The sequence below is a fragment of the Portunus trituberculatus genome, chromosome 5 (genome assembly GCF_017591435.1).
Source record: "Portunus trituberculatus isolate SZX2019 chromosome 5, ASM1759143v1, whole genome shotgun sequence".
Taxonomy (NCBI): Eukaryota; Metazoa; Arthropoda; class Malacostraca; order Decapoda; family Portunidae; genus Portunus; species Portunus trituberculatus.
In genome coordinates, this window is record NC_059259.1 from 2,182,579 (window position 1) to 2,209,568 (window position 26,990).

Genomic DNA, 26,990 nt, shown 5'->3' on the forward strand with positions numbered 1-26,990 from the left:
CTGAAAGTTGCTCAAACTCAACTTCCGGTTCGCGTCAGTCTCCAGGTACATACTTTACCTTTACACGTAACAGTCATACATCTCTTAATCAAAAATAAATTCTAAATCGCCATATGCCAAAATGAAAGATTTACTAAACTCAACATTTAAATTTACGTAAAATAGATATTCTTATTTCTTTATATAAACTGGTAATGAATAAAATAAAAAATAGATAAATAAAATAAGATATACATATATCTATAGATCCAGTTTTTTTTATTTGTCCCCAGATATTCGTTGGCATCATGTGGGTGTATGTTATAATAGTCTTGGAAGCATATAGTGCAAAACTGGTGTCCTTTCTTACCGTGGAAAGAATCCCCCCTGGTGTTAACACATTTGATGAACTCCATCGCTCCTCTCTTCCTATTTATGGTAATACGCCTTTCTATAAGGACAATCTGGCACTCTCCCAAAATCTACACGCAAGAGTAAGTCCATATAGATTTTTTCCTTACTGTATTAAATGTGTGTGTGTGTGTGTGTGTGTGTGTTCGCGCAAGGGGCTCTGGTCATGAGCGAGTGAAAAAAAAAAAAAAAAAAAAACGTTATCATGCCGTCTGTTCTAAAACTTGCCAAACACTGCCATTAATAAAACAAGTAAAAATCTTTCGAAATCCAACTCTCCTGGAGACTTATGACATCTGACCATAAGCATCATATATATATATATATATATATATATATATATATATATATATATATATATATATATATATATATATATATATATATATATATATAACCAGGTAGGATGTTTTCTTGAAGGCAGACGAGGTTAAAATCTATAGTGTACTCTCCTTGTTTAAGTTTTGTAGTGTTCAGTTTCTATTTGCCGAACTGTTTTCTTTGTGCCTTCTTGTAGTTGAAGTAACAACTGTAAGATGGATTGCTGCGACGTTTTGGAGTTGTCTAACTGCATTTTCAGGCAGAAGTAATGTTTTTTTTTTTTTTCTTCTTTTTTTTTCGGGGGGGCACCACCCTGGCATGGGTATTAGGCCATTAGGTTAGGTTATTCATATTAGTTTGGTACTTACATTAAATTATTTTAATTTATTATTTTATTTTTTTTTTTTACTTCGCCACAGACTCTTTGACATCATCAATGTATGGTGCAGTTTTTTCAATGGGTAGATCAGCATCCAGCATCTGTAACCCTGCATTTTGGAGCTGTCCGCTTAGAAGATCCACCTTGAACAGCTGCTTAAAGTACTCAGCCCAACGAGCCATCTGCCTATCTGCATCCGATACGAGGTGGCCATCTGCTGCTCGGATAGCGCTCGCCTGAGATGTAGACTTGAAGCGGAGTTTCTTCAGGGCTCGATAGGCAGGTGGGAGGTCATTAGCATTTAAATGCTACTCTACATCTTCAGCGAGACCCCTGACATACCTCTCCTTAGGAAAGCTCTAGTCCTTCGTGACAGAGCCTTGTACTGGTCGCAGTTCCCAGCAAGTCTGGCAGCGTGATTCTCCTCAATACAGTCCAGCGTCTCTACCGAGCTAAAGCCACTCCGCTCCCCAATGCATTTTTTGGCAGCCTTAAGAGTCTCGCTTTTGAAGGTATCCCATAGCTCTACCGGGTCCTCGATGGTGTCGAGCAGTCCAAACCGATTGGAGCTTGTCACTGCACTGTGGAACACAGTGGAGGCTTTCAGGACTTGACATGCAGCATGTGTGCAGCAACAACAAGCCGCAAAGAACTCAGCACTCCGAAAAACCAATGAGTACTAACAATGATATGGACGATCTCCTTTGCTACCCCTCCAGAGGTGCAGCGCTGGTCTCTGATACCAAGAACCTGCCATTCTAAACTTTCTGGATCTTACAAGATTCAGAAGGAAAGAGTTGTTTCTGGTACCAGAGCCATGGGGACCAACACAGAACTCGTAGCCCAGCTCCCTGTGCCAGTGACAGCATTAAGTCGCCCAAGACAGTAAATGCATCACGACAGGGACACTGGTCCAGTACAGAGTCGAGTTTGGCATTGGACGTCTCCTTCTCTTCAGTCTCACATACCTCAGTAGCTGTTACGTTCACCGGTTAAACTGGTAAGATTGGCATCGGAGAGCCGGTGAACAATAACAATAAAAAAAACACTGCAGGTTCAACTGGTGAGGAAATGCAAAGGGGTCACTTTAAAAGCTACTTTAATAACCCATAATGAAATTGACACATATATAACAAGAAACATGAAACACAGATATATAACATGAAACACAGGAAAATGACATACACATATACATATAACACAGTAATAAATACAACAATAAAGAACCCAACTTAATACCTAACAATAATCCTAATCCTATATAGAGGCAATGTGGAAAACACGGACGAGGGAAGTGATACTTATGCGGTGTCGCAGTGGTGAAATGCTGGGTGATGGTTGATCCCACGGCAGAACCAAGAGGCGTTGTGTTCACTGGTTGAGGCTTGGATCTCAACTGCCAATCCAGAAAACCAAGAGCTGGCTCAACACTTTCGGTTGAGTCGAAAGGGGCCGCGTGAATCCAACTTCGGGACAGTAGCCGGGCTTCATGAAACGGTGACGTGGAAGGTTCACGAGACGGTGGCGTGGAAGGTTCACGAGACGGTGACGTGGAAGGGGAGGCGGAGAGGTGGCGAACGAGGTAACAAGCGGAGGAGGTGATGGTAGTAATGCATGTTACGGGCGGGCCGTAACATTTCCTCCCCCCTAAGACCTCCGTAATGGGCTCATGAAGGAGGTGAGACGGAGATCTTGATAAGGCGTCGGCGATGATGTTGTCCACCCCACCACCAGACACAGCACCTCGCAAAGGAAGAACCTGCAGAAGCTTGAAGCGCACATCGGAGGAGACGATGACGAGGAGGCGATACACGAGCCAGACAGCGGTGATGGTGGTGAGAGAGACCAGCCAGAACCAGATGAAAATGTAGATCTTCTCGTTGATGATGTTAACCGCCAGCACACACATGGTGTCGTGGGTCTCGATGGTTCCCGAAGGCCGAACTTCCTGAAGGTGCACTTGGTGACTCTGGGGAAGATGCGTGTCATGGGATCGATGCGCTTCTCGGGGTCCATGTCAGGGAAGTTGATGACCTCCGTGCCGTAGGTGAGGAAGGTGCCGCCCAGGAACAGGTCGGTGAAGTAGATGTTGCCCTCAAGTCCTGAGTTATGTAATTTATAGCCCTCTGGAAGGTGGCGGGAGCATTAGACACGCAAAAGGGCATCACTTGGTATTGGTATAGTCCGAAGGGAGTGATGAAGGCGGATATTATTTGGGCCTCGTCCGAGAGGGAATCTGGTAGTAACCTTTAAGCAAGTCTATAGTGGTTACAAATTTGGCTACTCCTATACTATCTATAAGGTCCTCTATCAAGGGCAATGGGTAGGAGTCTGGCACCGTCACTTTATTTAATTTCCGGTAGTCGGTGCAAAATCGACTACTACCATCTGGCTTAGATGTTAACAGGCAGGGAGAAGCCCAAGGAGATATACTAGGTTCTGCAAGGTGATGACAGAGCAGATAGTCTACCTCTTTTTTCATCAAGTCTCTTTTAATGGGTGAAATGCGATAGGCTGGTTGTCTTATAGGCTTGATGTCTTTAGATGTTAATCTTATGTCATGTTGGATAGTATTACAAACTCCTGGAAGGTCACCTGTGATTTCAGAAAAGTCTAGCAATAACTTTTAAGATCAGACTGTTGTGAAGGTGTTAAGGAAAGAAACACCTCATCCAGGTTGGACATGATTTGGCTGTTTGAGGGGCGTCCTTTAGGTGACGAGAAGAGGAATTCGATGTCGGACTCTTCCTCGGGGGGCACAGGACCAGACTCCTTCCTATCAGACATACAGGTACAGCGCGAGACAAGTCGTCCTCTGGTTCTCTGGAGTGGTAAGGTTTCATTAGATTAATATGAACAAGTTGGGAATCCTTACGACGGTCAGGAGTGTGGACCACATAATTTAATGGACTTAGTTTTTGAGCCACAACATAAGGTCCCATGAACTTACTGTGAAGAGCATTGCCTGGAGTGGGAGAAAAAGTAAAACCTTGTCTCCTGGTTTGAAACTTCTCATGACAGATTTGGGAAGAGAATTCTGTTGCATTTTAGTTTGAGATTTGAGGAAGTTTGATTTAGCAAAGATCTGACTTCACTGATTTTATTCTTAAGGTTACTGATGTAGTCAGACACACTGGGGCTTGAAGGAGTATTTTGAGTAAACCATTGATCCTTTAATATTTTGAGAGGCCCCTGATCTGTCTACCATAGAGTAATTCAAAGGGAGTAACCTAAAGAATCTTGAGGAGATTCTCTTAAAGCGAAGAGAAGGAAAGAAATACTTTCATCCCAGTCTCCTTGATGCTCCAAGCAATACTTCTTCATCATGGATTTTAATGTTTGGTGAAACCGCTCCAGACAGCCTTGGGATTGGGGTGGTAAGCCGAGGAGGTAACATGGTCGATGTTTAGCTCATTCACTATCTGTTGGAAAAAATGGCTAGTGAAATTGCTACCCTTGTCAGACTGAATTTGTTTTGGAATTCCTACCGAGGTGAAAAAATGTATTAGATGTTTTACAATGGTCTTTGATGTGATGTTCTTAAGAGGAATGCTTCAGGGTACCTGGTAGTGGGATCCATGAGGGTTAACAAATACTGATTCCCTCGTTTGGTTTTGGGTAAGGGCCCTACGCAGTCTAGTATGATCTTTTCGAAGGGCTCCGTCTGAACTGGAATAGGCGTCAGAGGAGCTGGCACAAGGCGTTCGTTAGGCTTACCCACAACTTGACATATGTGACATGTTTTTACATAGTGTGACACATCCTTTTTCATTCCTGGCCAAAAAAATGTTGAAGAGCCTTCTTGTAGGTTTTTTGGATGCCTAGATGACCTGACAATCCATCATGAGCTAGTTCTATAATGGCTGGTCTTACAGACAAGGGATGACAACTTGATGTGTTTCTGACCAGGTGTCTAGTTGTTTCAGTTCAGGAGGTCTGTAGGCACGCATCAGGACTCCTTCCTGATAATAAAAACAAGGCAATTTAGACATATCCTTTGTCTCACTGGCCACATGTCTGATCTTAGCCAAAGTGAGATCCTGTTCCTGAGCATTAATCAAATTCTCCTTTGAAATGATGTTATTATACAAGTTGTCAGTAGAGGCAATCATTGGTGGAGGAGGTGATGAAAGGGCAGGGGACTTGGACTGAGACCTGGTGACTGCACACACTGGGAAGAAGTGAGGGATGTTTCGTCCAGGGTCTTAGTGGGACTTTCTGTTAAGGGAGAATCAAGAACAATTAAGTTTGGAACAGCCAAGTTACCCGCAAGATCATTACCCAGTACAAGATGTACCCCGGTACTGGCAGTTCACCAGGTTTAATGGCTACCTCAACCTCTCCTGAAATGAACGGGCACTGTAAGCTAATATTAGCCAAAGGATAGGAGAGCTGTGATTCGAGACCTGTAAGGATCACCTTCTCCCCAGTGAAAGCCTGTTTGATGTTAGGGATGACATCTTCCCTTAAGATGGATTGGGCAGCACCTGTATCACGCAGAACCTTGATATTTATTGCCTTGTCTTTACCATCAGTCAGGGACACTTTACCTTGATACATGTACGAGTCATAAAGTTCTAGAGGAGAGTTGACAGGGTTAGCTAGGGCCACTGGTTTCTTGTTCTCAAATGTGTTAGGTCTAGGGGCCACAAAAGAAAATTGACGTTGAGAACCCTTGCAATTTGGGTGTCTACATTTCTGGATCGTGTGACCTGGCTTCTTACAGTATGTACACCAGGGGGAATTATATGCATTTGGCGAGAATCCGGTTGGCTTACCACCCGCGCCCCAAAACCTTCCCCAAAGGAGGACCTAACATTAGACAGTGAACCACGACCTCTACTACCCAGGGATCCCATCAACAAAGCAAACGCATCAGCCACTTTAGCGGCAGACATAAGATCACTCTCTCCCCGTTCTTCCACATGCCTCAGAATATTAAATGGTAACTTGTTCTTCCATTCTTCCAGGACCATTAGATTGAGCAACTCCGAAAAGGTGGTAATGTTAAGGGCGGCTAACCATTTCTTAAATTGTCTTAGTTTCTCACTAGCGAATTCAACATAGGTGTGAGACTCTGGTTTCACATACTTTCGAAACTGTTGTCTGTATCCATCAGAAGTGATAGAGTAGGCGTCTAGAATGTTACCTTTGATCTCTTCATATTCTACCTCATCACTAAGGCCGTTGTATACCCTATAAGCTTTTCCTACTAGCTTAGGGACAAGGAGAGACACCCACTGATCCTTGGGCCATTTATTCCTATTAGCAATGCTCTCAAAAGCGCGAAATGACCCGTCAACATCAGATTCATCAAAAGGGGGAACTAGCGGAGCAGCTGTAGCAGGATTAAAGCTTGCTAACTGTTTCTTTATATCTATTTCTTCCCTCTAAACTTAGCGTCATTTCGTAGGGCTAACTCCTGAATTTCTAACTCTTTTTCCTGCCTTTTAAGTTGTAACTGAAATTCTCTCTCTTTCTTTTGCCTGTAGTTGCTTCTTTCTGCCTGTAGTTGCATTTCTTTTGCTTCTTTTTCTGCCTGTAGTTGCATTTCTTTTGCTTCTTTTTCTGCCTGTAGTTGCATTTCTTTCGCTTCTTTTCTGCCTGTGGTTGCATTTGTTTTTCCTGTAGTTGCATTTGTTTTTCATGCATCCGGTGTTCTAGTTTAAGCTTCTCAATTTCCCATTGACTTATCCTACTCTTATCCTGTTCTTCCTGGGGACTGTGTATTATAGTCCTCGTAGAGGCTGCTGACATGGGAGTTAACTCTTCTATGGCATTTCCTAACAACTGACCTTCTTGCACTAGATGTTCAACAACTACATTCTTAATGACCTCTTTAGTCATCTGAGACGTGATGGGAACATCAAAATGTTTAGCGATGGTCTTCCATTGGTCCTTCTTTATATTAGCATATTTAAGTTGTTCCAGAGAAGGGTCGGCACAAAATCTTCAACGTTAAACTGAGCGGAAGCCATATTAAATAGATGTTAAACCACAACAAAAAAATGATAAGCGAATTACTTAAGTGAGGAACTTGGCAGAGTGATAATAAAGGCAACCTTGAAATTACCTAGATTATACTTAAGTAAACACTTATGAGTACAATCACTAATGAGGGGTAAACTAGAGAGTTACGGCATTAAGAGGGATCCGGATTACTCTAGTTACGAGACTTGAGAGTGAGGAGCGAATTGTACTGAGACTTGTTATTGATAAGGAGGCGGATTAGTCTGAGAGACTAGTTAAAATGGCCGATTCTAACTAGCGAGAAAAATGATCCGCGAAGTGAGGGCATTGAGGGTTCGCATGAACATATGATGATCCCAACACTTGGATAACACTTATTACACACCTGCCTATGTGCAAAAATAGAGATAAGTGCTATCGGTGAACACGCCTTTCTACCTGGTTTCCTGCTCTACCACTGCTATGCGATACCAATGAAAGTCACGAAGCACGTTTAACCCAAAAGGAGCCACTTGATCGCACAAAGGTAAATTTAAACCACACGCAGAGTAAGTCACAGAAAAAAACACATCAGAGTCACAACACCACAGAAACACAAGCAATCACAGAAAAAAGTCACTGGAAAAATGGAACACTGAACATGGGTTATAATGGTCCTGTCACGGTCGCCAATTGTTACGTTCACCGGTTAAACTGGTAAGATTGGCATCGGAGAGCCGGTGAACAATAACAATAAAAAAAACACTGCAGGTTCAACTGGTGAGGAAATGCAAAGGGGTCACTTTAAAAGCTACTTTAATAACCCATAATGAAATTGACACATATATAACAAGAAACATGAAACACAGATATATAACATGAAACACAGGAAAATGACATACACATATACATATAACACAGTAATAAATACAACAATAAAGAACCCAACTTAATACCTAACAATAATCCTAATCCTATATAGAGGCAATGTGGAAAACACGGACGAGGGAAGTGATACTTATGCGGTGTCGCAGTGGTGAAATGCTGGGTGATGGTTGATCCCACGGCAGAACCAAGAGGCGTTGTGTTCACTGGTTGAGGCTTGGATCTCAACTGCCAATCCAGAAAACCAAGAGCTGGCTCAACACTTTCGGTTGAGTCGAAAGGGCCGCGTGAATCCAACTTCGGGACAGTAGCCGGGCTTCATGAAACGGTGACGTGGAAGGTTCACGAGACGGTGGCGTGGAAGGTTCACGAGACGGTGACGTGGAAGGGAGGCGGAGAGGTGGCGAACGAGGTAACAAGCGGAGGAGGTGATGGTAGTAATGCATGTTAACAAGCGGAGGAGGTGATGGTAGTAATGCATGTTACGGGCGGGCCGTAACAAAGATAGGGATAGCTTCAGAATGGGTAGAATAGTTTTCTAAAAACCGTGTGTGGAACAGAGCTGGCGGGAAATCATTCTTGCCATCCATGGCAGGAGGGCATAACGAAACATTGGGAAGCTGCCAATAACCAACTCGAGAGAGTCGGAAAGAATAGACCGGAGTCGAGACGATAGCTAAATCTGTCTTGAGAGAGACGACTCGAAGACCAAAAGGTTTAGGGAGACTAGGTCGAGTGGCATACGCTTGCGAACGCGATTCCCGCAATATTGACACACAAGGGACAAAGTCAGGAAGACGGTGGGTGCGAAATCAACACCGGAGCAGCGAAGACTATTGCCGGAGGTCGAGCGGCCAGAAGCCCGCATCCACTAGTATTAGAGATTCCCGAAATGCGCCCGTAGCCAATAGGACCCCAGCATGATGCAGGGAGTCAAGCACGCGTAGCCGTGCATCCGTTGCAGATGAGTAGATCTCAGAACCATATTCTAGCTTGGGAAGGATAAGTGTTCGGTGAAGAATCAGCAGAGTGTCCCTGTCTGCATCCCAAGAGGTGTGACTTAAAACCTGAAGAAGAGATAATGCCTTCCTGCAAGACGCCTTAAGAGAACGGAAATGGGGAACTCAGGTGCGACGGTTGTCAAACACAAGGCCAAGATATCAAGTCGCGTCCACACATGAGAGGCGTCTATTGGCTAGGTGTCTGGGTGGACACCACGGTTGTGACAAAAGCGCATGGTTAAGGTCTTCGAGATGGAGAAACGAAAATCGTTTATGTTGGCCCGACGAGACACTAGTGATCGCTAATTGGAGCTTGCGCTGAATCAGAGACATTCTAGCAGCTGAAAAAGAAATGCATAAGTCGTCAACATATAAGGATCTGTGAACGCCATCTGGGAGAGCATCTATAACACCATACTTCCCTGTGGGACACCATCATTTAGAGCACTAACCTCGGAGAGAACACTCCCCACTCGAACCCGTAAAAGACGTCTGGATAGAAAAATTCTGAATGTAAATAGGAAGGTGGCCACTGAGGCCAAAATCAAACAAAGAACGTTATATACCATGGCACTAAGCTGTGTCGTAGGCTTTCTCCACGTCAAAAAATACGGTTACCTGATGGTGATTAGCGAAGGCCTCACAAATAGAGGACTCCAGGGATAAAAGACCATCAATAGTAGATCTCATCTTTCGGAAACCATACTGTACCGATGACAAGTAGTTCCCCTTCTCCAAGTACCACATGAGTCTTACATTAGCCATCTTTTCCAACACTTTACAAATGCAGGATGTAAAAAATATACGACGGTAGTTCGTAGCCTGAAGATTATCTTTCCCAGGCTTCGGAAATGGGAGAACCACTGCCGCAGCCCAAGTAGATGGAAAATTACTGGTATGCCAAATCATATCATAAAGATTTAATAAAAAGGTAAAAGCACTGTCAGACATGTGACGCAAGAAGGCGTAAGGAATATCATCTGGAACCGGAGATGAAACTGGAACAAAGTGGTCTGCAACTCAGAGACAGAGAAGGGAACATTATAAGACTCCCCTCCAGTCGAAGAAAAGTTGACACCGAGAGATTTTATACTCTGGCGGTGACGCGCATCTGGCATCTGGCATCACAATGCTCCTCAGAATGTGAGTCTAATGCTGAGCAGTTATCACATCGGGAAGCGTCCTTGCAGGAGCTTTTACCATGACCATATCCATAGCATGAGAAACACTGAAGAGGGCGGGAAACAAAACGCCTCACCCTAAGATTGATGGGACCGATATGAACACGGTCAGGAGGGGTGGAACCAAAAAAATGTGAGAAGGACCATGCTGGAGGAATTCCTCATCTTAAGTCACCTTTTGGACTGAGCTAAGACAAATAGCTAGTATATCCTCTTCAGGGAACTCAAAAAAGTCCTGACTATAAACCCAACTTTTACTATAATTAAAAGTGGGATTAGCCTTCACGGTCACAAACATGCTGTCACTAGGGTATGGGAGATGTTGCAACATCCTCACCTGCGTAATATCTTAAACCCGCACGAGCATCCCCTTACCGTACTTCTTCAGATTTCCCTCAGGAATTGTGCCAATTTCTTTGGCAAGGTACCAGGAGGCATGGATGAAATTTCCACGTCCATTTCTGTAGTACGCCACAAACCAACGTGGAGGCGGGATCTGGTGGGCTTTAGGAACTGAATTCTCTAAGTGGTTGTCAAAAATATTTAGGATGTGTTCTACGTCACTGTCTGCAATATTGCGGGAGTGGAGAAGTTCGGTCTTAAAACCAAGAGGGGAAGAGATGCTATATGTTCTAAAGCAAAATGGGATTCATCACATAACAGAAACGTCACATAGGAGTAGTTAGATGGAAAGTCCTTATCATAAACAAGTCGAATGCGAAGAACCGTGCTATAAGCCTTGAGTAGGGAGTGCAAGGCATGATAAGAAAAAGATGGATTAACATTTATCATCAAAAGAGACTCCAAACCAGCAGAGAGGCGTTCCTCACTCCCAGAACAGGAGACCGCTGTGGGAGGCACTTGTGGAGGGGAATTCCCCTCCCTTCTCAGACCTGAAGATGACGTCTCGTGGGCCAGGTCAGCCACCTCACGAGAACCTGATATGTTTTTGTGCTTCCCCATAAATATTAAGTAACACAAAAGAATAGCTCCAGGGGCAAGGGAAACCACCTACTTTGATGACATTGGGAGCGAGCGCTGGCTGCCGTGGACGGGGTACCTCGTCCCCATGCAGACCAGTCGATTTAAAAAAAAAGGCCCCACATGATGCGAATGTTTGTCCACGACAGAGCTGAGACCCCCCTCCCAAAGCATCCCAGCCTGGATACTCGACCATCAAACACAGGATGACCTCTATGGGGCGATCCCTCTAGCGGGTGGCTCCGCTGGTCCACTGGCAGCCTACGTAGGAACCTTTTTGTCTGGCCTCTCACTGGCGACCTTACTAGCATGGGTAGCCCTCTCCCTCTCGGAAGGATAGAGCAGAGGCCTAAGCCCCCTCTAGCATAGCTAGAAATAGTAATAGAAAATAGTAAAAATAATAATACAAATAATAATAATAATACAAATATATAATAATATGGTATATAATAATAATAATAATAATAATAATAATAATATGAAGAGAAACAAGAAGAAAAAAACGTGTTACTACTACTCCTGTCCGCCTCCTCCTCTTACAACAACAACAACAACAACAACAACTACTACTACTACTACTACTACTACTACTACTACTACTACTACTACTACTACTACTACTATACTACTACATATTAAGTAAGAACCTTTTGGACAATACTGGGATCGCTGATTTAAAAATTTCAGTAATTCTGCTCAATTGGCTCAAGGTTTTGATATGTTGCCGAGATGCGTTTTTTTTTTTTTTTTGTATGTGCCTCCATATATATTGGTAAAAAGCGGATTACTGTATTATTGTACTTGAATATATATATATATATATATATATATATATATATATATATATATATATATATATATATATATATATATATAGGATAGAGGGCCAGCCAAGGGAAAAAAAATAAAAAAAAGGTCCATTTAGGCGCTAGTTCTCTACAAGAAAGTAAAAGTGTCAACCAAAATTAGGGATCAAATGCCTCGATACCGCCATCTTAATAGAAAAGTCGAAGGAAGACGGAAATACAGAAGCAGGCATTCAGTTAGCAAGATCAGTAAAACAGTTTGCATGAAAATAGCGATAAAAGATATAAATAGATGCAACATTTCGGCGGTGAGAAAGAGGCAGAAGACGAAAGGCTTTTGATTCCGCCTTATCTAATAAAACTGTGTAACTGGAACCACCTCCAAACATGCGAAGAGTACTCCACACAAGGACGGATAAGGCCCATATACAGAATTAGCAGATAGAGGGGCGAAAAAAACTGGCGGAGACGCATTACAACGCATAACTTCATAGAAGTTGTTTTAGCAAGAGATGAGATGTGAAGTTTCCAGTTAAAATTATGAGTAAGAGACAGACCGGCGATATAAAGTGTGGAAGAGGGAGACAGTCGAATGTCATTGAAGAAGACAGGATAGTTGTCTGGAAGGTTGAGTTGAGTTGAAAGATGGAGGAATTGAGTGTTTGAGGCATTGAAAACTACTAGATTTTCTCTGCCTCAATCGAAAATCTTAGAAAGATGAGAAGTCAGGCATTCCTTGGCGTCCCTGCTTGATCATGTTGACTTCCTGAATGGTTGGTCGTCTCTGAAAAGACGTGGAAAGATCTAGGGTGGTATCATCAGCGTAGGAGTGGATAGGGCAAGAAGTTTGATTAAGGTCATTAATGAATAATAGAAAGAATGGGTGACAGGACAGAACCCTGAGGAACACCATTTTTAATGAGATAAAGTTGCAGAGAGAGATGGATAGAAACCGTAGGAGGGCAGTTTGGAAACCAAAGCTTTATGGCAGACCCAATCAAAAGCTTTTCATATGTCTAACGTGACAGCAAAAGTTTCACCGAAGTCTTTTAAAAGATGATGACCAAGAAGAAACATCATTATGAAGAACTTTAATTGGAGACATGAAATAGTAAGAGGGAGGGACAAACCCAGAATCATCCAAGGTGAAGTTGTAAGCAAAGGTTTGAGAGAAGAATTCAGCTTGAGAGACGGAAGATAAGTCAGTGGTGCAATCAAGAAAAGATGGGTCTCTGACACGGAAGCAGTAATCATGCCTGGGAAAATCAGCATAATACCTCTTTAGGGGCCCCGAACGCCAGAGGCACTTCCGCTTAGGGGGAATCCTGCTGCTTTAGGTCATGGAGGATAGCAAAGTTGAAGTCTTGTTCACCAGGATGGTCAGTGAAGAGAGAGGAAAGCCAAAGCTGGTGGTGAACATTGAAATATCCAAGAATGAAAATCTCTGCGAAAGGGTAGAGGGGCAGAATGCGCTTCACTTTGGAAGTTAAATAGTCAAAGAATTTACTTAAGTCAGTAGAGTTAGGGGAGAGATAGACAGCACAGATGAATTTAGTTAGAGAGTGACTGTTGGGTGGAAGCCAGATGGTGGAAAACTCGGAAGATTCAAGAGCGTGGGCACGAGAGCAAGTTAAGTCGTTGCATACATAGACGCAACATCCAGCTTTGGAACGAAAATCAGAATAGAGAAAGTTGGAGGGAAGAGATAAAGGACTACTCTCAGTTCCCTCAGACAGCTCGGTGGTGGTGTTTCACAGGTGGTGTTCCACAGATCGAAAATGAAATCTAAGACCGCGAATGTTCCAAAAGTTAATGTAGAAAAAGTTGAGGGAGCTGTCAAAGCATTTGGGGTCGTTATCAAGAGAGGAGCCTGATCTTCAACATTTCTGGTCCTCACCATTTTTTTATTTATTTATTTTTTTTTTTTTCAAGTGAAGGGTGAATGTGTGGTAAGTGCGTGTAGTTTTGTGTGAAGAAGGGGAGTTGTTTTTAGAGGGCAGGCTGTGACTGCCCCCTTGCGTTGTGAGACACAAAGGGAAGCGTTTAGCGAGATCACAACTTGCGTTAATGGAAGGTTTAAAGCACCCCTTGAACTAGTACTATTAGACTTCGCTGGGAGTAAATTATCGTTTACTACCTCGTATATATATATATATATATATATATATATATATATATATATATATATATATATATATATATATATATATATAAAGTCATTAACCACCAACACCGGGGAAATCAGCATAAGTACCGCATGTCCCACACCGAGGATCTCTCCTCCCTTTCCCAGACTTCCGCAAAACTAGTATCACATAAATCACCTACTTACATAATATAAGACTTAAAGCATACCACCTTATTCTCAACTAAAATAGCACAGATATGTATATATATATATATATATATATATATATATATATATATATATATATATATATATATATATATATATATATATATAACAGGGCCTGGCAACCAGCGGGATTTTTTTTTTTTCCAACACTTTGTTTTCCCTTGGCCAGTGCCCTTGTAATGTAAAAAAAAAAAAAAAAATATATATATATATATATATATATATATATATATATATATATATATATATATATATATATATATATATATATATATATATATATATATATATATATATATATATATATATATATATATATATATATATATATATATATATATATATATATATATATATATATATATATATATATATATATATATATATATATATATATATATATATATATATATATATATATATATATATATATATATATATATATATATATATATATATATATATATATATATATATATATATATATATATATATATATATATATATATGTATATATATATATATATATATATATATATATATATATATATATATATATATATATATATATATATATATATATATATATATATATATATATATATATATATATATATATATATATATATATATATATATATATATATATATATATATATATATATATATATATATATATATATATATATATATATATATGTATATATGTATATATATATATATATATATATATATATATATATATATATATATATATATATATATATATATATATATATATATATATATATATATATATATATATATATATATATATATATATATATATATATATATATATATATATATATATATATATATATATATATATATATATATATATATATATATATATATATATATATATATATATATATATATATATATATATATATATATATATATATATATATATATATATATATATATATATATATATATATATATATATATATATATATATATATATATATATATATATATATATATATATATATATATATATATATATATATATATATATATATATATATATATATATATATATATATATATATATATATATATATATATATATATATATATATATATATATATATATATATATATATATATATATATATATATATATATATATATATATATATATATATATATATATATATATATATATATATATATATATATATATATATATATATATATATATATATATATATATATATATATATATATATATATATATATATATATATATATATATATATATATATATATATATATATATATATATATATATATATATATATATATATATATATATATATATATATATATATATATATATATATATATATATATATATATATATATATATATATATATATATATATATATATATATATATATATATATATATATATATATATATATATATATATATATATATATATATATATATATATATATATATATATATATATATATATATATATATATATATATATATATATATATATATATATATATATATATATATATATATATATATATATATATATATATATATATATATATATATATATATATATATATATATATATATATATATATATATATATATATATATATATATATATATATATATATATATATATATATATATATATATATATATATATATATATATATATATATATATATATATATATATATATATATATATATATATATATATATATATATATATATATATATATATATATATATATATATATATATATATATATATATATATATATATATATATATATATATATATATATATATATATATATATATATATATATATATATATATATATATATATATATATATATATATATATATATATATATATATATATATATATATATATATATATATATATATATATATATATATATATATATATATATATATATATATATATATATATATATATATATATATATATATATATATATATATATATATATATATATATATATATATATATATATATATATATATATATATATATATATATATATATATATATATATATATATATATATATATATATATATATATATATATATATATATATATATATATATATATATATATATATATATATATATATATATATATATATATATATATATATATATATATATATATATATATATATATATATATATATATATATATATATATATATATATATATATATATATATATATATATATATATATATATATATATATATATATATATATATATATATATATATATATATATATATATATATATATATATATATATATATATATATATATATATATATATATATATATATATATATATATATATATATATATATATATATATATATATATATATATATATATATATATATATATATATATATATATATATATATATATATATATATATATATATATATATATATATATATATATATATATATATATATATATATATATATATATATATATATATATATATATATATATATATATATATATATATATATATATATATATATATATATATATATATATATATATATATATATATATATATATATATATATATATATATATATATATATATATATATATATATATATATATATATATATATATATATATATATATATATATATATATATATATATATATATATATATATATATATATATATATATATATATATATATATATATATATATATATATATATATATATATATATATATATATATATATATATATATATATATATATATATATATATATATATATATATATATATATATATATATATATATATATATATATATATATATATATATATATATATATATATATATATATATATATATATATATATATATATATATATATATATATATATATATATATATATATATATATATATATATATATATATATATATATATATATATATATATATATATATATATATATATATATATATATATATATATATATATATATATATATATATATATATATATATATATATATATATATATATATATATATATATATATATATATATATATATATATATATATATATATATATATATATATATATATATATATATATATATATATATATATATATATATATATATATATATATATATATATATATATATATATATATATATATATATATATATATATATATATATATATATATATATATATATATATATATATATATATTGAGGGTGTAAATGGGCAGGAGGTTTTCTCTTATACATGTATTATTGAAAGTGATGGCTAATCCAGCATTCACTATTTTCTTGAGGTTATTCTCTTTATTCCTTATGAGAGTCTTATTCATGAAAGAAATGGCACCCACGCTAAATGTACAGGCAGACAATATCTTAGCTCTTCCTAACTTGCGCCCTGACACGAGAGGAACGAAGATGTATTAGAGTAACAGGTGGACGCACTTCAGTCTTGAAATCATTGACGTAGCGCGGGAGGCTTTTAAAATCGTGACGTCACCATGTCAACCAACTAGAACATATTTTAATTGTGGAATATAGGTGTTCCGCATATTTTTTTTTTTTTATTTGAATGGTTATCTATTAGCATCTTGGTTACTAAGTTTAGTAAATATAATGCCGCTAACTGTATTTTACGTTTCTTAGTGATTTGCAAGAAAATATGGGAATATGCCACCACCTCTACCATATATTTGAATTTAAACTACCACCACATACTTACAATATTTGCACCTCCAACTTAGTATTAGCTTCACCAGCATCTACTGTGATCGTTTTACAAGCATAGCACATACCACTTACTTTACTAGAAGCACTTCCATATCACATTTTTCACTAGAACCAAGATGTATTTGAATAACCTCTTCAATATGTTACTATCAAGCCCCTCAATCATGGCTAACTATGAGCCCACAAAATGGATACAAAGTTACCAAAAAGAATAGGATATTAAAGGCAATTATGACCTACATATTTGTTTATTACCTACATATAAAAATACAGGAGCAATATGTAATTATAATACAAAAAAAAACCATTACATCAATCAAAATATATCTACACTGCACAAATTCTTTGCATCACTGCCATCACATTTTTAAATTCAAGTACAGATAACCTGAAAGGATATTCACTATTTCACACTAAATAGAGTATTATTATAAAGTCTTACCATTACCTCCCAAACCATCAATTAGCCTATAACTTTGGAAGAGAGTCTATTTAGTGATTTGAGGCTTTTCTGTTAAACAGACTAGAAAAACAGTATCCTTAATAAAAAAAAAAATACTCTTACTTATCAAGACTTATAATATTCTCACTTCTAAGATGCAACTTAAAAACAAAAAATGTTTACTATTAATAACTATTAATACAATCTTGCAAACATATGTCAATGGCAAGAAAATTATAGTTTGTTACCTGTGAATACAATTAAGCCTAACTTGAGCATAAATGTAATAACACACTGCAAGCTATAATACTGGTAGGTAAGTTTGTACTAATAAATATTAGGACAATGCACTACTTTCCTCACACCCCAGACATTAGTGTAAATAAACAATATCACAATGGATCACAGTGTTAACAGTAAATATTGCATCACAAAAACCTAATAATGCATGAGGCACTGAATCCCTCAGGAAAGTATTATATATATATATATATATATATATATATATATATATATATATATATATATATATATATATATATATATATATATATATATAATAACATGACATTTTAGCTCAACAGAAATTCAACTAGAACATAAATATTCATTAGTTAGTAATGATCACACATCACAAATCAAGCACTCATACATTATATATTATTGGGTGGTAGATTTTTACCAATGAATACTATGTACCAGTTAAGTATTACAGGAGGAACACACATCATTGAATATCCTAAGATACTATCTTTTTTTCATTAAAAAAAAAAAAAAAATTCCTTGTCTTCTCAAGAGCCTTTTTTAAAGTGTTTATTCTGAAGTAAATCCTACATCTGAGGTAATACTGTTTCACATCTGCTGGTATGTCTTTAATATGCACAGCCATCATATTTAACTTAGCAATAGCTTCACTTTCTGGAAACAGTGTTTGGAGGTGTCTCTTTCTAAACACCTTCTCTAATTTGGTGAAACTTTCAAGAAAATCATCATTCATGTGTTTGAGAGCGCCTCTATCTTTCGAAGCAACCCATGTGTTTTTCTTTTCATTGGAGCAAAAGTATGGATATTTGTCCTTGAATATAAAGGCAACAAACCCTAGAACATAATGGAATCCATCAACTTCATCCTTTGGCACTACAAACTCTTCAAAGTCCTCATCCAAGGACATGCATTCAACAATTTTGGCATCCAAATTATTTTCATATTTCCTCTCACCATGAAGCTCCAATAACTCACCACCTCCCTTCTTTATGGGTGAACTACAATTTTGAAATGATCTAATCCACTCTACTACAAACGTGTCTTTTCTAAAGGGCAGGGTATTGGGGTTTATGGAGACGAGGACATGTTTCTTGCTCAAAATAAAATGACGCATTCTGTACTTGAAGCTAATGGATCTGGATGTTCGTAACCACCTCCCATTTGTCTAAGGATACCAAAGGAGTGTTCTAAGGTATCTTGATTCAATCTTCTTGTGTACAAGAAAGAGACAGAATAGATTTCTTCATGTCCACAAAAAGATTGATTATGGACTTGGAAGAGATTATAATCTCATTTATAAATGGGAATACTTTTCCTTTGACCGTAGCACTGTCAAACACATGAATGATAGATTTCAAGACCTCCACCTGGAAATCATTAGCAGTAAAAGCATTGATTGATGGTTTATGACCAAATTGTTCTGATGAATTCAGAACATCATACCACTTATCAATCAAATCAATGAGGTAGCTGGTTACTGCCCAGTTTTTTTTTTTTTTTTTTTTTTTACTTTATGTCACCACTTTGCCATTTTCTGTATGGCTTTTGTCATGGACTCTGATAACAACTGGACAGCTAATTTGACCTTTTGGCGCATTGGTCCTTTAACACACAGATTCAACTCCGATAGTCTTGGTGTCATTTTCAGATCTCCTTTCTGATATTTGATGACTTCATATAATGGATCCGAGTTTACAGTGCCATATGCTGTTTCTATACCATCGTCGATCAGATTATTCCTCACTAACTTCAGAAAGTGTGGTGGATCTGCAAATACATGCACTTTCCGATTTGGATCGTGGGGATTGTCAAAGCTAGTACTTGCCCTACTGATACCCAAAGATCTCCACAATCCCTGGTTTGCACCACTCAAATCACACACTACAGCATGTACAGGGAAACCAGTCTCTTCAGTGGCTGTGATTACATTGCACAACAAATCTTTGGTTACTCTTTGGTCATAAGCATAGTACAGAGGCTGAACCCAGTTGTACAGAATCCCCTGTGCCATAATGACTTGCACATTACTTGATTTGTTATAAATCCTATCTGCACCTCTGTCGTAACAATATTTTGAATCAATCTCCATCTCATCAAAACATATAGTGCATGCCTTTTGACCAGGGGTTAGCTTTGGACTGGGTCATCATCCGTAATACAGACTTCAGCAAACCAGGCTCAACATTGATGCCAGAAACTCATTTGTTAATGGTTGACGTACAAGGCAGAGAAAATTTTATGGTATTACGCAGGTATCTATAACATTTCAGGCCTAAACTTTTTAAAACTAAAACATTTACCATGTCTTCATCCTGCCAACGTGTGACGGGGGTACCAGATATTAAAGATTGGGCCTGGTTTACTGAAAAAAACACTTCAATATTCGTTTTTCAACAGCTTTAGATGTATCCTCTAACTTTCTATTCCTTTCCCTTAGCACACTAATTTGAGCATCTTTTTCATCACTGCACTGTTTGAGCTTCTCCATGTTGTTGGTGAGGTCTCTGACCATAGTAGACAGAGCATAGCAGGAATTCGTGCATGGAGTAGAGGTAGAATTGGATGGAGTAGAAGTAGATGTGGATGGAGTAGAGCTAGCTGATATAGAAGTATTTACCTCTGAGTGATTTTTGAATGGAGAAGAGCTGGGTAGTACCAAAGCATCCACTTCTTCGGAAACCTCAATCTCTGAAGTGGATGAGTATGTTTCTTCAGAGCTGGATGGTGCTGAAGTAACCACTTCCTCAAAGACCTCCATTTCTGAAGTAGAAGAGTTTGACTCTTGACTGACATCCAATTCATCACCTGCACAAATAAATAAAATTGTCATAATCTGTACCTAAAATTCTGAACTACATGTACAAATAAAATTAGGAGTACCGAACACACTAGGGAGCTTACCCATGCATTTTTAATTTCAAATCAGGTTAGGTTAAGTTTTTAGGTTTCTGTAATGCAATAATTTAAAATAGGAAAGCTAAAAAATTTTGCCTGACCGATATTGGACTAAAGAATTAAAAGTATAAGTTCTCTAGTATGCCTGGTACTCCTAATCTTACCAAAACAAAAAAAAAAGTTTGTGGTCAGGATGCTACATCTTTTTAGTGTCTTTATCTGATGTTCAATCTGCAAAATATGCTACAATCTATATTGCTGAACAAATAAGTTTTATTTAGGATGTTTTTCTCCTAAGTTCAATATTGATACTGGTCATGTACCTAAATTTAAATTCGTATTTCCTAAAAAAACAGTTTTTATTTATATTTATTAATTTAATATTAAATGGATTTCATTCTATTGGTTCAATGTCACCCATATTTACATATGTCGAGCACCAAATACAAAAGAAAAAATTTGGATAAAAGAAATATATTAGGTGTAATGGTTTGAGTGAAGGATTATATTTTCTTAAGAAATTGTATGATATGTTGTATCATACAGTACTGGGTCTGGATTCTCGAAACCATTTAATTTTAAATTTACAAACAAATGAAAAAGTGTTTCACCAGGATCTAGGTTATAGCCTACTGTTGTAAGTTATTTCCAAAAAAAAAAAAAAAACATGACACCACCTCTGAAATACACAGTAGTCTATGGTTAAACCATGACATTCCTCTTACCTTTCATAAGAAAATCTAAATCACTATATAGATGACAGGATACATTTTCAGCTTGGGCATTTTCTCCTGTCACATGAATGTCACTGCAGCTCTTCTCCAACACGTAACAATCTCCTAAAAATTAGATGTAGATTAGTGATAAAACTTTACTCAAGAACAAAACATAATTAGTATTGACCTTGATCCTACCATGTGTGGTACAGCAAGAGTAAGACACCAGACAGCCATAAAAACAAAATAAAAATGCAAACAACAATGTTATAGGACTAAATTACCTTACTGATATAGTAATTCAATACAAATGTTTTCAAGCTTTTCCATTGTTTAATTGCATGGTCACAGTGGTACTGGTAAACTTGTTGGCTTCAGTGGTTTTTGTCTGAGTTGTGAATATATATATCAGGCTAGCCTATACAAACTGACAACATTTACGGTATTGCAAATAGTGTACAGTAGACAATATATATATATATATATATATATATATATATATATATATATATATATATATATATATATATATATATATATATATATATTACTTACCAGACAATAAAAGCGAGGGAATCATCCTCTTCAGCTGCCTTTTTTTTTCAGCTCTGCTAGCTCGTCTGGATTCTGAAAAAAAGTAGTATCCGGGTAATCAGGAGGAACACATTTTGGACATTACAAGAACCTAATTAGACTTGTTTGGAGGTGATTGTTTAATTGATCCTTCAGATGTAGTTTCAATTAACCAGAATTTACAAAATACAGAGTTTCTTACCTTTAAATGCTGGTGGATGGCCGATTCCCTGGCATCTGTGTCCTCGTGATGGCAGATTTTGATCAGGAATTGCATCCGGTTTTAAATTTCTCACAGTTCGTGGAACTGGCAAATTCAAAAGCTCGTACTTCAGATTTCGTTCAATCTGGGCTGAACTAAAATGACGTTCACAAATCACAGCATACTTAATATTAATATGGTCGGAACGGAAACACTTATGGATCCACTGTCGAGCAAGGTTATCATTAGATGGGAATTGATGGTATCTTAGGTGGTTGTCCTTACCAGGTGTACATCCAAATATAGTGCACACTCTTACCCATTTCACTATTAATACAGTAATAAAAACCCCATGAAAAGTATACAATTGCTGATAAAATCTGCCACACGTGAACACACCACCACAACACTAGACGTAAACAATACACATGGTGACGTCAGCGGTTCCAATAATGCCGAAGTGCGTTCACCTGTTAGTCTAATACATCTTGAGAGGAACCCAGCCAACACCTAGAGACGCCAGCCAATCAGCCACCAGCAGTGAGTCGGGGACAGCGAGAACCAATCAGATGCTCGTACGCACTTACTACCTGCCCGGCTCGGTGATTGTATTTCATCTCTAATTAGTGTGGCGGTTGCAGCAATTTGGCAAAGGAGATGGCTAACGGGGGTCGCAGCCTCGAAAATGGGAGAGATCACTACTTCCTCTATCCCCCAATGGACATAAACCCATGTCTGGGATCGTCGTTTACAGACTATTGCCGCGACTGCGTATAGGTCACACGTACCTTACAAATCAGTACCTGGTGACCAGGGACCCTCAACCTTACTTTGATGACTATCTGGTGCTACTTACATTACGGCACCTACTTGTCGAGTGCCCTAGCTTGATAGACCTGCGACACCGCTACCTCTATCGGTGCCGCGATGGAGATAGCGGTGTTTATCTCCTATCTGAGGTCCTTGGACTATCGTGTATGGCCCTTGGCCATGATGTTTTTGTTTTTTTGGGGAGAGGCTGGCCTCCTCCCCTATTTGTGAATTTTAGAATTTTATTTTATTTTATCATATGTATTTTAATGTTTTAAGTTTTATTCTTTTTAGTTGCTTTTAGTTATTCTATAAATTTTCTTTTAAGCCTTTTTGTCTTAATTAAAAATTAATGTAGCGGCGCGAAATGATCTTCGCTGTTGCGGCGCCTAATTAAAATCCATCCATCCATCCATGTTTGAGTGTGATTTTCATCCTTCGCTCTCTTTTGTATATATGTGCAAACCTAATTGTTTTCGTATTTTTTTCAAATTTTAGGATGTCATTTGGTGGTGTTAATGTACTTTGTTTTCTTGTTCTTTTTGTTTGAGATACTGTTTTATTGACATTGGGTACTGATGCCGTTGTTTATGTGTATGTTCTTGAGATTTTTATGATTTGAGTGTTTCTTTTTGTATTTCCTCTGCAACATCTTTTTTTGTCTGGCTGTGAATCTGATGAAGAGTAAAACCTCACTCTTTGCTCTGAGTTTGAGTTGGAGAATGGGATTGAAATTTTGGGTTTTGTGTTGCTCCATCTGGGTTATTACTATTTTAGTTGCGTATACATTATGTTCTAATACTATCGTCAGTATTGCATGCTTATTTGCTATTCCTGGATCTGGATGTTTTATTTTTACTCTGGATATGATGAAGTCAAGCGTGGTTAAAAAAGATAATAAATAAAAAAAAATAATAATCCCACAAGGGGAACGAAGCCCGACGTACAGCCCAGCTACAATAGTAAATGATAGGAGCTTACCTATGTGGAATAATTTATTGATTCAATTTCTGGAAAAAAAAAACGTGATTGACTCACGCCGCTCGTAAGAATTTGGCTGACCTTCCCCTTAAGAGTCCCCACTGAGCAAGCAGCATGGTTCATCTTCACCCACGGAGGGGACGCTAAGGTCGAAAGGAAGAAAAAAGTGTAAGCGAGAGAAAAAAAAAAAAAAACATTGCACAACGGCGGGCTCTCAACCAAGTGAGACAGCCCCGATGCACAATGGCTGGCAAGTGGGAGATCTTGGTTACGCAGAGCTTCAGAGTGGATGGCAGGAAAGTATAAATACGATAGTTTGTGGATTTCACAACTGTCCTATTTTTTACTGATTCTTTACTTTCTTTAGTTTTTTTTGGGGGGGCTGTGTGTGTCAAGTTAATTCCAAATGTTTTTTACTCAATGTTTATTTTTTACTTTATCACTTATTTGCTTATTTATCATTCATTTTATTTTATTGTATTTATTTATATATTCATCTGTTTATTTCTATTTGTTTATTTATTCATGTATTTTCAGTTACTTTTTTTCTTTTTTGCATCTCACTGTCTTCTGGTGTGGATGTCAGAGTTCATCTTCCAATTCTGCTGTCAGACAATTACTGTCTCCGATTCACCAGAAGTGGAGCTGGTCTTCAGGAACCATACATGTGTTTTATTATGTTAAATCTTAGTTCTTTATTTATTACTGTTACCATTTGTCTTTTTTTGTGAGCAGGAGGCTAAACATAAGGGTATAGGGGGCTATTTTAGGATAAGAATGGGAATGACTAATGCAGCTTTGGCGTTGGGCCAATAAATCGTCTTAGCTTGTTGCTGAGTGTTGTATTATTATTATTATTATTATTATTTTTTTTTTTTTTTTGCAGTTGTGCAATGACTAGTTATACCTGTTGATCTTAGTTTTAGTCCAAGTCTTTGCATGTGTTTATATGTTTTTCGTTTATAACATTTTTCTCTGTTTTATATTGTGTAATCGGAATTATTTTAATTTTTTCTTCACTTTTTTATTTTCCATTTCCTCTCATAGCTGTTTATTATTTCTTTTATTTACTTTGAAATGTTATTATTTGAGTTATGTTGTTGGTAAACAATGTGTCCGGGCATCCGTGTCCAGGTAATAGGAGGACACTTCCTTGAGATACGCCACTTGATAATTGTATCATGTTACTATTGTCATTCCCAATTGATATTTAGGCAGCTCTGTTATCGAGTAAGTTGCATTTTTTTTTTCTAACATTAGTGGTGACCTTAATTGCAGAATCTTAAAAATGTAACCCATTGTGCCATATTTTATCAAAAACTTTTGATAACTCAAGTAATACCACAAACGTTTTCTGGTCATTTGCTCTTGTTTCACGTGTTGTGATTGTTGTTGGTATTTCTTTGTTTGCTCTAAAACTGTGTTGTTTATATTTAAGGATGTTTTTTCTTGAAAGAAAGGTGTTCAATCTACTTTGGATTATTCTCTCAAAAAGTTTCCCAGGGACCACAAGCAATGAGATTGGACGGTAACGTAAAAGATCATATAGATATTTCTTTTCTTTTGGTATGAATCAAATTATTACATCCTTGAAAACTTACGGAAAATAACCAACAGAAAAAACAATCATTGTATATGTCTTTTATTTGTTCAACATCTTCGATGTTGCAATGTTCTAATTTTTTTTTTTTTTTTTTTTTTATTCCCCAGCAACTCTTCTTTTTGCCTTATGTAAATATCCCTTTATTTCTGTTAACTATATGGAACTTGTGTGAGTTTTCATTTCTCACTGTATTTTTATTTGGTGTAGGGAGTTCGTTGACATGTACATATTCATTAATGGTGTCATCAAAACAAGCATCTTTGGTTATTCGGAAAATCTTACCATTAGTCTTTTCTGTTATTCCATATTTCTCTTTATCCGACTAGTACTTGTTTCCTTCTATGTCTTTCAAATAATTGTCATGATTTATGTTGTTATCTTTTAACACTTTTATTTTG

The 26,990-nt window shown here is 35.0% G+C and overlaps 1 protein-coding gene across 2 annotated transcripts in view; it reads left to right on the forward strand.

The window, feature by feature from the left end:
• The window catches only part of LOC123515921, a 112,563-nt gene that overhangs the window by 71,824 nt on the left and 13,749 nt on the right, over positions 1 to 26,990 (forward strand). The gene's annotated exons all lie outside the window — the stretch shown is intronic.